The sequence below is a fragment of the Panthera pardus genome, unplaced genomic scaffold (genome assembly GCF_024362965.1).
Source record: "Panthera pardus isolate Hobbes unplaced genomic scaffold, ASM2436296v1 HiC_scaffold_27, whole genome shotgun sequence".
NCBI classification, from domain to species: domain Eukaryota; kingdom Metazoa; phylum Chordata; class Mammalia; order Carnivora; family Felidae; genus Panthera; species Panthera pardus.
The window spans coordinates 73,720,773-73,734,144 of record NW_026526843.1 but is presented as its reverse complement, the minus strand read 5'-3'; the positions used below and the strand labels follow the sequence as shown (position 1 = coordinate 73,734,144).

General features: G+C 37.5%; 1 protein-coding gene across 1 annotated transcript in view; it reads left to right on the top strand.

The window, feature by feature from the left end:
* Positions 1-13,372, top strand: part of ZC3H12B (zinc finger CCCH-type containing 12B) — a 449,943-nt gene that overhangs the window by 96,380 nt on the left and 340,191 nt on the right. The window lies entirely within an intron of this gene.

The window sequence follows — 13,372 nt, the reverse complement described above, 5'->3', positions numbered from 1 at the left end:
TTATAGGTTTCCTTAGGCCAAGATAGTTATTATCTATTCAGTTCATTTTGGGATTTTTGGCATGTCTGCTGGTAATGTTTTTGAGCAGGTGGCGCCTGCTATTATTTTCTATTTTGGGACAGGGTGAGTGTTTACCCTCTGAGGACAGGCAAGGTGGTGTGCCACTAGCTGAGAACTGTTGTATAAGACTGCTTGCTTGGTTCTTTACCTATGTGAGTCTGTAGGCTCTATGGTTGTCTGGATTCTCTGGTCAGACTTATCAGATAGTTGGGACTGGGTACTACACTCAGTAGCTGGTGGGGCTATAAATTAGCTTCCTCACCCTGGAAAGGCAGCAGCATGGAGTCCAGGGACTGTAGAGCTCATTGAATGGTGACCCAAATAAGGTCAAAGTTTGTACTAAATTTTCTGCTCAGTTTTTTTAAAACTCTCTATGTTTTACTCTCCAGATGAGAAACCATGAGTTGTGCTTTCTGACAAGTACTATTATACATAGGCCTACTTAATAGGCTATGCAGCTTCCTGTTTGCTCTGGTTAGATTCCCTGGTTTGATATGCTGAAGACTTAGTTGGCAATAAGCAGGGCTACAAATTAGATTCTCTGTCTGGGTGCAGTGGGAGAAGCTGCTCTAAAGCTGGTAAAATTTTCATTGTCTTAACTGAGGATGACCTGCACTCCATGTTTCCTGACATAAGATGGCCAACTAGCTTTTTTCTGAAAAAAAAAAATCAGCTCTATAAGCCCACTTTTTGGATTGAGTACTGCTGGGCTACATGGCTTACAAGAGTTTTCTCTAGCCCTTTTGGTCAAATGGAACAAAATGACATTTTCTACAGCTGGCAGGGCTATGATTAAGCTCTTTGCCTGGGTGAAAGTGGGTATGGCTGCACCAGGCTACTCTCAATCTCCCAAACTGGTTCTCTGGTGGAGGGGAACTGGGAGTTACCATCTACCTTGGCTATGAATTCATACCTCTGCCTGTGTGTATTAAGAAATGCTTCATACCTAATACTTGCTTTGCTCTGGGTACGATCACCTCTTTCTGCCTGCCTCTAGGCTTCAGCTCCACTGGGAAGCACTGTTTCCAGGCATTGTTGCCAGCCTTTCTGGTAAAATGGTGCTGGAAGATAGTGCCCATACTGGGTGGGATGTGATTCATCTTCTTGCCTGGGTGTGTGCAAACTGGGCTCTAGACCCCTACAAAATTAATTTGAGGATCTGAATCAGGCAGATCTGTACCCTGCATAACCCCCTTGCCAGAGTGTGCCTGTGACTCTGTTCTGTAGATGAGTAAAACTGCTTGTTTGAGTTACTACTTGGGCACTGCAGGTATGAACTCAGTCTGCCAAGATGCATGTGCTGGTTGTTGCAAGTCCCTCCCATGTTCTCTTTAACCATCATATTCTTAGTGGTTGAGCTCCTCAGATTCCCCTGAAATTCCTGTTGCTTGAGATCAGAGCAGGATCTCTTGCAAAGCAATCCACATGCTGGGGGAAGCTGGTTGTCCCCCACTGGGTTTCTTCTTCCCACTGGAGAAACAGGAGGCTCAAGGATGTCTCTTCACATGGTGATGCACTGGCCTAGGGTTGATGCAATGTGATCAATATGTAGATGCTTCTTCTGCTGTTTTAATACATTCTTTTATGGTTTCTGTTCTGCATGGGGGTGCTTTACCCTAACCACTGTATTCTAGGATTCTCTCTTAGTGGTATCTTATTCTTTAGTAGTTGTTTTTATGAGCGTGAAGTAAGTCAGGAACAACTTATGTCACTGTCTTGGTGATGTCACTCCTGCTACTTTAAAAAAAAAAGTTTACTTTTTCCCTTTCATGTCCATTCTTTACTGCATTCTTTAATTCCTATTGGATATCATTCTAACATCCTTCTTTAATTTTTATGTATGAGTTCTTGTGAATTTTTTTGTACCACAAGCACTTTTGCAATGAACATCCTTATATATATCTCCCTATTATGTGAGAATTTCTCTAACTCAGAATGGGACTACTGGGTCCATAGGGTACATATTAATTTGATTTGAGTAAGTTGTGCCAGATTTTTCTCCACTACGACTTCACAAGCAGTGAATTAGGGCCCCTATTTCCCCAAATTCCCCTGAAATACTTATCACTATCATCTTTCCAATTTTTACCAATCACATTACTATAAAGTGATATCTTTGTTTTATAGAATATTCCTCAGATTGCTTATGTGTTTGGGCATCTTTTCAAATGCTTTTAGTGTGGGTGAGTTTTTCTTTTGTGAAATACCTATTCATATTTGCCAGTTATTCCATCAGTTCCTCATTTTATGGCTGATTTATAGGAGTTCCTTAATATGAATTCTAATAGTGATCACAGATGTCTGATTAATAAATACTGAACACGTCTAAGCTTTTCACTGTTGTACCATATCACTTGATTGTTTCAAAGCTCTGTTAGTCCGGTTGCTATTTTAGGGACTTAGAAGCTTATTTTCTCTTTACTCTTTGATTACACTTGCCTGAAATATGACCTCCTAATAGATAGGGCCATGCTTATTTTGAAATACCTAACATACCTTAACTATAAATAATGAAAGATGTATTTAAAATTATTTTTGAAACTTGATAAAAATTGTTCTAATATTATATTAGAAAGGGTAAATATGTATGATTAGCCAAGAACATTTTGGAACAGAGGAGTAATGAGGGGAGCTTTCCTTATCAGGTATTGAAATGATTTTTTTTTTTAATTTTTTTAACGTTTATTTATTTTTGAGACAGAGAGAGACAGAGCATGAACAGGGGAGGGGCAGAGAGAGAGGGAGACACAGAATCTGAAACAGGCTCCAGGCTCTGAGCTGTCAGCACAGAGCCCAATGCGGGGCTCGAACTCACGGACCGTGAGATCATGACCTGAGCCGAAGTCGGACGCTTAACCGACCAAGCCACCCAGGCGCCCCTGAAATGATTTTTAAAGCTAGACTACTCAAAATAATGTAATACTGGAGTAAAAACTTACAGACTTGTCAATGGATAAGATATTTAGCCCAGGGAGAAATTGTAGTATACCAATTCACCAAAAATTTATTCAGTGCAACCAATATTTAAAACACTAGAGACCCAGAAGTGAGGAAAACAAAATCCTTGCTCTCATTGAACCTACATTCTAGTATCATATATGTTATTCATAAATACATTTTTCTTTGTTATATAAAATAAATATATGTTTATTATATGAATTAAGTAAATGTGTATTTGATTTGTGAAAAGTTTGTAGAAAAATGCTTCACAAATTATTGTGAAAAAATATTGTGAAAAACAAGGGGTTTTCAACAAATAGTGTTAGTTTAATTAATTATTTACAGGAAATTAATGTTAAACCCTACTTCTTACATCAAACTAGGTGGATTATGGCATTAAATGTTTCAGATGAAAATATGCAATTTAGAAGAAAATGTAGATGAATATTTATTGAAACTCCATGAGGAAATACTTTAAATTTAAAAGCAATAGGGGCCCAGTGCAGATCCTGGCCTCTATCCTTACCTGGTACCAATGAGGCTGAATGAAGTGATGTGAGTCAGGTTAATTGACATGCTTCCCTTACTTTATTTGCCCTTGGTGTCTATGAAACCCAACAGAAATCTGAACCTCTATGTCTACCCAACATTAGTGAAGAGGAATGAGGTGGTGGGAGGTGAGTCTGGTTTGCATTACACTTCCATCTTTTCCCCTAGTATCAGTGGGGTCAAATTGGAAGCTGAGCTTTCATTCCTACCTTGTAATAACAAAGTGTTGTTAATCACCTTCAAATCTACCCACCACTTATATCCCCACTCAAAGGTAATGAGATGGTGCATGTTAGGAGGGTGTCACTACTTTTGCCAAAAAATTATCAACCATCCACAGGGAAAAGGGTATTGCTAAATTTCCACCCCACTTCTCTGAAGCAAAGCAGTGGGAGCCAACATTCTGCAAAGCAGTGGGAGCCAACATTCTGCGTTTGCTGGAGTGGTGTCAGTGGAGCCTAACAAGAAGCTGAACATACACGCTCACCCAACGCTCATACTGCACATCAACAGGGGATTGTGATTAAAAAGAAAAAAAAAAAGATTAAATGAGATCTAGAGTCTTATAGTATCCAAATTATACAGGATATAATGAAAAATTACTCATTATAGTGAAAAACAAGAAATCCAAAAATCGAGTGAGGAAAGAAAATTAACATACCAACAATATCTGGAAATATATTTAAGTATTTCCACCATAAAAGCCACCATAAAGCCACCATTAAAATTCTCATCAAACAGATACAAGTTCTCTTGAAACAAAAAGAAAAAATAAACAATCTTAACAAAAAATAGAAATTATTTTTAAAAAGAATCTATAAATAGAAAATCCTAGAACTGAAAATACTGCAAAAAACTACTGGATGAAATCAAGAGTGGAGATGATAGAAGATAGAATCAGCAAAACTGAGGAAAGGTAATTATACTCTGTTCATTATGAACAACAGAGGGAAAATAGACTGAATAAAATGAACAGAGCCTTAGAGACCCATGGGACAATAAAAAAGATTTAACATTTCAATCTTCAGAGACTACAGCTCAAAGCATATGTTGAAGAAATAGTGTAGCCAAGACCTCAAAACAACCTAAGTGTCAGTGAATGGATGGATACAGAAAATGATCTATATTTAAAATAACACAATTGAATTTTATTCAACCATAAAAAAGGAAATCTTGATATTTGTGACAACATGGATGTAACTTGAGGGAATTATGTTAAATGAAATGAGTCAAACAGAGAAAGGCAAATACTGTATGATCTCACATATGTAGAACCTAAAAATGTCAAACTCATAGAAATGAGTAGATTTGTGGTTTTTTAGGGCCTTTGGGGTGTGGGAAACAGGGACATATTGATAAATGGGTAAGAACATTCAGTTATAAGTTCTGGGGATCTAAAATGCATAATGATGACTGTAGCTAACAATACTGTATTATTCATTTGAAATTTGCTAGAGAATACTTCTTAAATGTTCTCAATACACACAAAAAATTATGTGAGATAATGTGTTAACCTTATTGCAGTAATCATTTCTCACTATACACCTATCATCACAATATACATCTTAAGTTTACACAATGTTATTTGTCAATTATACCTCAGTGAGGCTGACAAAAAGAAAAAAATAATGGCTGAAATCTTCCCAAATTTGAAAACCCCACATATTCCAGAAGATAAATGAATCTGAAATAGGATAACCCTAGAAAATCCACACTAAGAGATGCCAAGTAAACTTCTGGAAACTTTTTACAAGAAAAAAAAAATTGAAAATAGGGAAAAATGAAACTTTACCCATAAAGGAAAAGCAATTTCTAATGACATCACATTTCTTATCAGAAAACATAGATGCCAGAAGGAAGGGACACAACATTTTTAAGTGCTTAAAGAAAACTGCCAAATGCAAATCCCATATTTGGGAAAAATACTAATCTGGAATGAAAGGGAATTTTCGAATAAAGGAAAAGTAAAACTGTTGCTAGGAAAACTACTTTTAAAAATGACTAAGAAAATGATAGAAGGAAATTATAAAAAGAATGAATGCCCGAAAGAAAAGGCATCAGAATGGATAAACATACAGCTAAGTGTAATATAATATCCTCATGACTTTCCTTTTTTTGAGAGAGACAGAAAAAGAGTGAGCCTGAGTGGAGGTGGGGCATAAGAAGAGGGAGAGGGAGAAAGAGAATCTTAAACAGGCTCCATGCCTACCATGGAGCCCACCAGGAGGCTCAAGCTAACAACTGTGAGATCATGACCTGATCCAAAATCGAGAGTTGGACACTTAACCAACTAAACCACCCAGGTACCTATGGGTTTCTCATATCATATTTGATGATTGAAACAACAATTATAGCACCATTTGAAATGATTCTCTAAATATGTAGAAAAAATACTTAAGACGATTATATTTCAAAAGTGGGCAGAGTAAAAGGACATAAATGGAATTAAGATTTCTATTTTCACTTGAAGTGGTAAAATGTTGGTGGAATTAGACTTTGATAAGTTATATATGTATTTTGTAATACCTAGAGGAATCACTAAAGACACTATAAAAGAAAGTGGTACACTCTAAAACACTTTAAATAAATTGAGATGGAATTCCCCTAAATGTTCAAATATTCAACAGGAAGGAAGGAAAGAGCATAGAAGAATGAGAACCCAAGGAAAAAACAGAAGAAAAATATTAAAATGCCAGACATAAAGGAGTTTATCACTACTGAACCAGCCTTATAAGTCAATGTTAAAAGAACTTTTTAAGTAGAAAAGAAAAAGGCCGTAACTACAGGTAAGAAAACTTTTATTTAAAAAAAAATAATTTTTATTAATTCTTAATTAATTCTTAGTTTCCAGGCTCTGAGCTGTCAACACAGAGCCCAATGCGGGGCTTGAATTCACAAACTGCAAGATCATGACCTGAGCTGAAGTCAGAGGCTCAACTGACTCAGCTACCCCGGTGCCCCGAAAGCTATTTTTAAAAAATGTTGGTAAAAGCAAGTATATACTTTAGGTATGTAGTTGAATCACTTATAAAACTAAATATGACAAGAGAAAAAATACTAAAACAAGTTATATCTACAATTCTTAGGTAAGGAATACACAAATCAAAAGATGTAAAATATGATATCATATACATAAAATGTGAAGGGGAGAGTTGTACTGCTTTTAGAATGTGTTCAAACTTAAGTGACCATCAACTTAATATGGACTGTTATATGCATAGAATGTTAAAATGGCTATAAGTACACACCTAAAAATAATTAATTTAAATGAAAATTTGCTAACTTCAACTTCCTGGGAAGATGGCAGAGTAGGAGGAACCTAAAGTATTTAGAGTTATTTACACCAGAGCAAATAACTCAGAAATGACCCCAAAGACTAGCTGAACAAACTCCGCAACTAAATGTAGAGGAGAGGCCACATTGTAAAGGGTAGGAAGGGTGAGGATTCAGTGGGAACATAAACCCCATGGATCTACCAAAGGGAGGAAGCTGCAGACACAGAGAGAGGCAAGGAACAGACTATCACACTGGGAAGTCTGTGAAGGGAAGAGGAATCCCCATAGCATTTGGCACTGAAAATCGGAGAGGCTGAATTTCACAAGTGCTTACAACCAGTGGGATTTAAAGCCTGGAAAAAAAAAAAAAAAAACAGTGGGCTTGGCTCTGAGAGAGCCTGGAAGTCAATAGGAAGCTGAGCACCAGCCCTTAAAGAGATAGCACATCAAATAGCCCACAGAGATACAGCATGGAAGCAGAAGTTTGAAAGGCACCTGAGGCTTATGGAAGGGAAAGTTAGCTGCTAATCTCAGATTTTGCTGAGAGATTTTTCCAGGAACAGAGGATCTGTCAGGTGCCATTTCTCTCCCTTGACCCTCATCATAAACACACAGTCACCAGTGGGAACCAGCATGGCAGGGGCATTCTCTACCTAACTTTCTTACACTGCCCTGCCCCCTGCAGCTAGGCCTGCCTCAGTCCCAGTGATGCAGATCTCTTCCCCAAGAAGACCTGCACAAACCTTGCCAACACTGCACCTCCCAACCTCCTGTGGAGGAAGTACACAGCTTGGTAAACCTGCACTCTCCTCCCAGGCATGCTTTGTTGAGTAGCCTTAGCCAGCTTGGTCTCTGCAGCAGCTGCACACCCCAGTGGAGGAGAACTTTCATGTACTGCTTGTGACATCTTACTCCCACCTGCATTATGGAGTGGTCTGGCCAGCCCTGGTCTGGTCTCCATGCTGGCTGCCTGTCCCCTGTGGTGGAGGACCAGTGCCATCTAGTTGAAAGTACACATTCCTGCCCACTAGTTTCAAGAGGAAGAGACATAGATGACTTTCCTAACACACAGAAACAAACACAGAGAGTTAGGTAAAATGAGACAGAGGAATATGCCATAAATAAAAGAACAGGAGAAAACACAAGAGACTTAAACAAAAGGGATATAAGTAACATGCCTGATAGAAAATTTAAATTAATTATAAAATACTGTACTAGAGGAAAGAGTGGAGGACATCAGTGAGACCCTTAACAAAGAGGAAAAAAAAAGAACCAATCGGAGAAGAAGAACACAATAAGTGAAATTAAAGATACACTTGTTTGAATAAACAGCAGGATGGAAAAAAAACAAAGAATTAATGAACTAGAAGACACTAATGCAAAGTAATCAAGCTGAACAAATGAGAGAACAAATATGCAAAATGAAATAGGCTAGGGAACTCAGTGACTCCATGAAGCATAAAAATACTTGCATTATAGGGATACCAGAAGAAGAGAGATAAAAGTGGGCAGAAAATTTACTTGAGGAAATAATAGCTAAAAACTTCCCTAATCTGGGAAGAAAACATATCTACAGATTCCAGGAGGCACAGAGATCCAACAAATCAACCAAAAGAGGCCCACAACAAGACACATAGTAATCAAAATGGCAAAAATTAGTGATAAAGAAAAAAAAAAGCAGCAAGAAAAAAAAGGCAGTTATATACAAGGGAAACCTGATTAGGCTATCAGCAGATATTTCAGCAGAAACCTTGCAGTCCAGAAGGGAATGACATGATATATTCAAAGTGCTGAAAGGAAAAAAAAAAAAAATACAGCCAGGAATACTCTATCAGTTAGAAACGAAGGGGAGTTAAAGAATTTCTCAAAAAACAAAAACAAGGAGTTCATAACCACTACATGAGCCCTACAAAATATTAAAAGGGACTCTGAGTGAAAAGGAAAGACCATAAGTGAGACTATAAAAAGGAGGAAACACATGGGTTGGCTGGGTGGCTCAATCGGTTAAATGTCTGACTTCACCTCAGGTCCTGATCTCACAGTTCATGGGTTTGAGCCCCACATCAGGCTCTGTGCTGATAGCTCGGAGCCTGGAGCATACTTCAGATTCTATGTCTCCCTCTCTCTCTGCTCCTCCCCCACTCACGCTCTCTCTCAAAAAATAAACATTAAAAAAAATTAAAAAGGAGGAAACACACACACAAAAAAACAGTAAAATAAGTAATCCTGTAAAAAAATAGTCAAGGGCTTCACAAAATAAAAGGGTTGTAAAATATGACACTATATACATGAAACATGACTGGCAGAGGAGTAAAGAATTGGTTCAAACTTAGGCAACCATCAAGTAAATATCGACTGCATATGCAGAAAATGTCATATGCAAACATAATGGTAACTACAAATCAAAAACCACTAATAGATATGCAAAAATAAAGGGAAAGGAAGCCAAGTATATCACTAAAGAACAATAGCAAATCATGAGAAAGAGCAAGAAAAGAAAGGATCGGAGAAAAAATACAAAACAACCACAACACAAGTAATGGAATGGCAACACCTGTCAATTATTACTTTGAATGTAAATGGACTAAACACTCCTATAAAAATACATAGAGTGACAGAGTGGATAAGAAAAAAAGACACACCTCTATGCTGCCTACAAGAGACTTATTTTAGACCTAAAGACATCTGCAGATTGAAAGTGAGGGGGTGGAGCAATATCTGTCATCCAAAGGTGTCAAAAGAAAGCAAGAGTAAGGGCATCTGGGTGGCTCAGTCGGTTAAGCATCTGACTTCTCATTTTGGCTCAGATCATGATCCTCACAGTCTTGAGATCAAGCCCTGCACTGGGATCTGTAGTGGGTATGAATCCTGCTTGAGATTCTCTCTCTCCCTCTTCCTCTGCCACTCCACCACTCTTCTCTCTCTCTCAAAATAAAAAAAACATAACAATACTTATATCAGACAAAGTAGACTTTAAAACAAAGACTGTAATAAGAGACAAAGAAGGACACTATATAATAACAAAGGGAACAATCCAAAAGAAGATATAACAATTGCAAATAGTTTTGGACCCAACATTAAAACACACAAATGCATAAAACAGTGAATAACATACATGAAGGAACTATATGATACAGATAAACTAATAGTAGGGAAAGTTAACACCTCACTTATATCAATGGACAGATCATCCAAGTAGAAAATCAATGGGCGAAATAGTGGCTTGTAATGATGCACTAGACCAGATGGATTTAAGAGACATATTCAGAATATTCCATCCTAAAAGAGCAGAATATACATTCTTTTCAAGTTCACATGTGGCATTCTACAGAATAGATTGCATATTAGTACACAAAATTGGTCTCAACAAATTCAAAAAACTTAACATCATACCATGCGTCTTTTCTAGCCACATGTTATGAAACTAGAAATCAACCACAAGAAAAAATCTGGAAAGCCCACAAATGAATGGAAATTAAATAACATGGCACTAAACAATGAATGGGTCAACCAAGAAATCATGCAAGAAATTAAAAAGTTCATGGAAAGGAACAAAAATGAAACACAATGGTCCAAAACCTTTGGGAAGCAGCAAAAGCCATCCAAAGAGGGGAGTATACAGCAATACAGGCCTACATCAAGAACCAAGAAAAACCTCAAATAAGTAACCTAACTTTACACCTACAGAAACTTGAAAAGGAAGAACAAACAAAAGCCAAAACCAGCAGAATGAAGGAAATAATAAAGATTAGAGGAGAAATAAATGCCATAGAAACTAAACAAACAATACACGGATCAATGAAATCAGGAGCTGGTTCTCTGAAAAGGTGAACAAAATTGATAAACTTCTAGCAAGACTCATTTTAAAAAAGTACTCAAACAAAATCACTAATGAAAAAGGAGAAATAACAACCAACACCACAGAAATAAAAGCAATTGTAACAATATTATGGAAATTATATGCCGACAAATTAGACAATGAAACAAAAAGATGAATCCCTAGAAACATATAACCTATTGAAACTGAAGCAGGAAGAAATAGAAAATTTGAACAGATTACTTGACAGCAAGATGATTGAATCAGTAATCAAAAAAATTCCAACACACAGAAGTCCAGGACAAGATGTTTTCACAAGTGTATTCTACCAAACATTTAAAGAAGACTTAATATTGGGTGTCTGGATGGCTCAGTCAGTTAAACGTCCAACTTCAGCTCAGGTCATGATGTCGTGGTTCCTAAGTTTGAACCCTGCATCGGGCTCTGTGATGACAGCTCAGGACCTGGAGCTCTGCCCTTCCTCCACTGGCGCTCTGCCTCTCAAAAATGAATAAACGTTAAAGAAGAGTTAATACATATTCTTCTTAAACTATTCCAACAAATAGGAGAGGAAGGAGAACTTCCAAACTCATGAGGCCAGTATCACCCTAATACCAAAACCAAATAAAGACAAACAAAAAAGAGAACTACAGGCCAGTGTCTCTGATGAACATAGATGCAATAATTCTCAACAAAATACCAGCAAGCTGAGTCCAACAATACATTAAAAAATCATTCATGATGATCTAATGGGATTTATTCTCAGGATGCAACATCAATAAGAAAAAAGGATAAAAAAACATATAATCATTTTGATAGGTGCAGAAAAAAACACTTGACAAAGTGCATCCATTCATGATACAAACCCTGAACAAAGTAGGTTTAGTGGGAACATACCTAAAATAATAAAGGTCATATATGGAAAATTCACAGGTAACATCATACTCAATGGGAAAAAAATGAGAGCTTTTCCCCTAAAGACAGGGATAAGACAAGTATGTCCACTCTCACCACTTTCATTCAACATAATACTGGAAGTCCTAACCACAGCAATCAGACAACCAAAAGAAATAATATGTATCCAAATTGGTAAGGAAAAAGTAAAATTTTCACTATTTGTACATGGCATGATGCTATATATAGAAAACCACAAAGACTCCACCAAAAAACTACTGGAACTGGTAAATGAATTCCTTAAGGTTGAAGGATACAAAATCAATGCAGAGAAATCTGTTGTATTTCTATACAGTAATAATGAAGCAACAGAAAGAAAAAAAAATTAAGAAAACAATTTCCCCTATAATTGCAAAAAAAAGTAATATGGTACTTAGGAATAAACCTAACCAAAGAGGTGAGAGACCTGTACTCTGAAAACTATAACTTATGAACGAAATTGAAGACAACACAAATAAATGTAAAGACATTCCATGTTCATGGATCAGAAGAACAAATATTGTTAAAATGTCTATAGCACTCAAAGAAATCTACAGTCATCAAAAAAGCGACAGCATTTTTCACAGAGCTAGAACAATTTTAAAATTTACTATCCCAAGAGCCAAAGCAATCTTGAAAAAGATAAGCAAACATGGAGGTATCATAATTCCAGACTTCAAATTATATGACAAAGCTCTAGTAATCAAAACAGTATGGTACTGGCACAAAAATAGAGACATAGGTCAATGGAACAGAACAGAAAACACAGAAATAATCCCACAATTATATGGTCAGTTAATCTTTGGCAAAGCAAGAAAGAATATCCAATGGGAAAAAGACTGTCTCTTTAACAAATGGTGTTGGGAGAACTGGACAGCAAAAGAATGAAAATGGACCACTTTTATACTATACACAAAAATAAATTCAAAGTGGATTAGAGACCTAAATGTGAGATGTCAAACCATAAAAATTCTACATGACAGCAAAAGTCGTAATATCTCTGACATCTCTCTTAGAAACATTTCTCTAGGTATGTCTCCTGAGGCAAAGGAAAACAAAGTAAAAATAAACTATTGGGAATACATCAGAATAAAAAGCTGCTGATGGGGTGCCTGGGTGGCTCAGTTGGTTAAGCATCTGACTTTGGCTGAGGTCATGATCTCACAGCTTCTGAGTTCTAGCCCTGTGTCAGGCTCTGCGCTAATCTCACAGAGCCTGGATCCTGCTTCAAATTCTGCATCTCCCTCTCCCTGACCCTCTCTCTCTCTCTCTCTCTCTCTCCTCTCTCTCTCTCAAAAATAAATAACATTTAAAAATTTTAAAAATAAAGTTGTTCTTTAAAAAAGGAATAAAGGAGACTGGTAGATGGAAGATGGCAGGATAAGAGGATGCTGGACTCACCTCGTCATGCTGATCGCTTAGATTCCACCCACATCTGCCTAAATAACCCAGAAAACCTCCAGAAGACTAGCAGAATGGACTCTCTGGAGCCAAGTGTAGACAAGAGGCCCACAGAAAAGGGTAGGAAGGGCGGAGAGGCAGTGTGTGCTACACGAACTGGCGGCAGTGGAGGGGCAACCCGCTGGGCGAGGCAGAGGCTCTGAAGTCTGACTTTCAAAAGCAGAGGGGCTGGACACAGTGAGTTCTGACAGCCAGCAGGACTTAACATCTGGAATGTTAAAAGTCAACAGCTCTGCTCTAGGGGAGCGGGGAGGTCAAGAGGACACAGGGAGGGAGAATTGTTGAACCCCAGAAGACAGAGCTCAGCTCAGTGGGGGAAAAAGGCACTGGCAAGCAC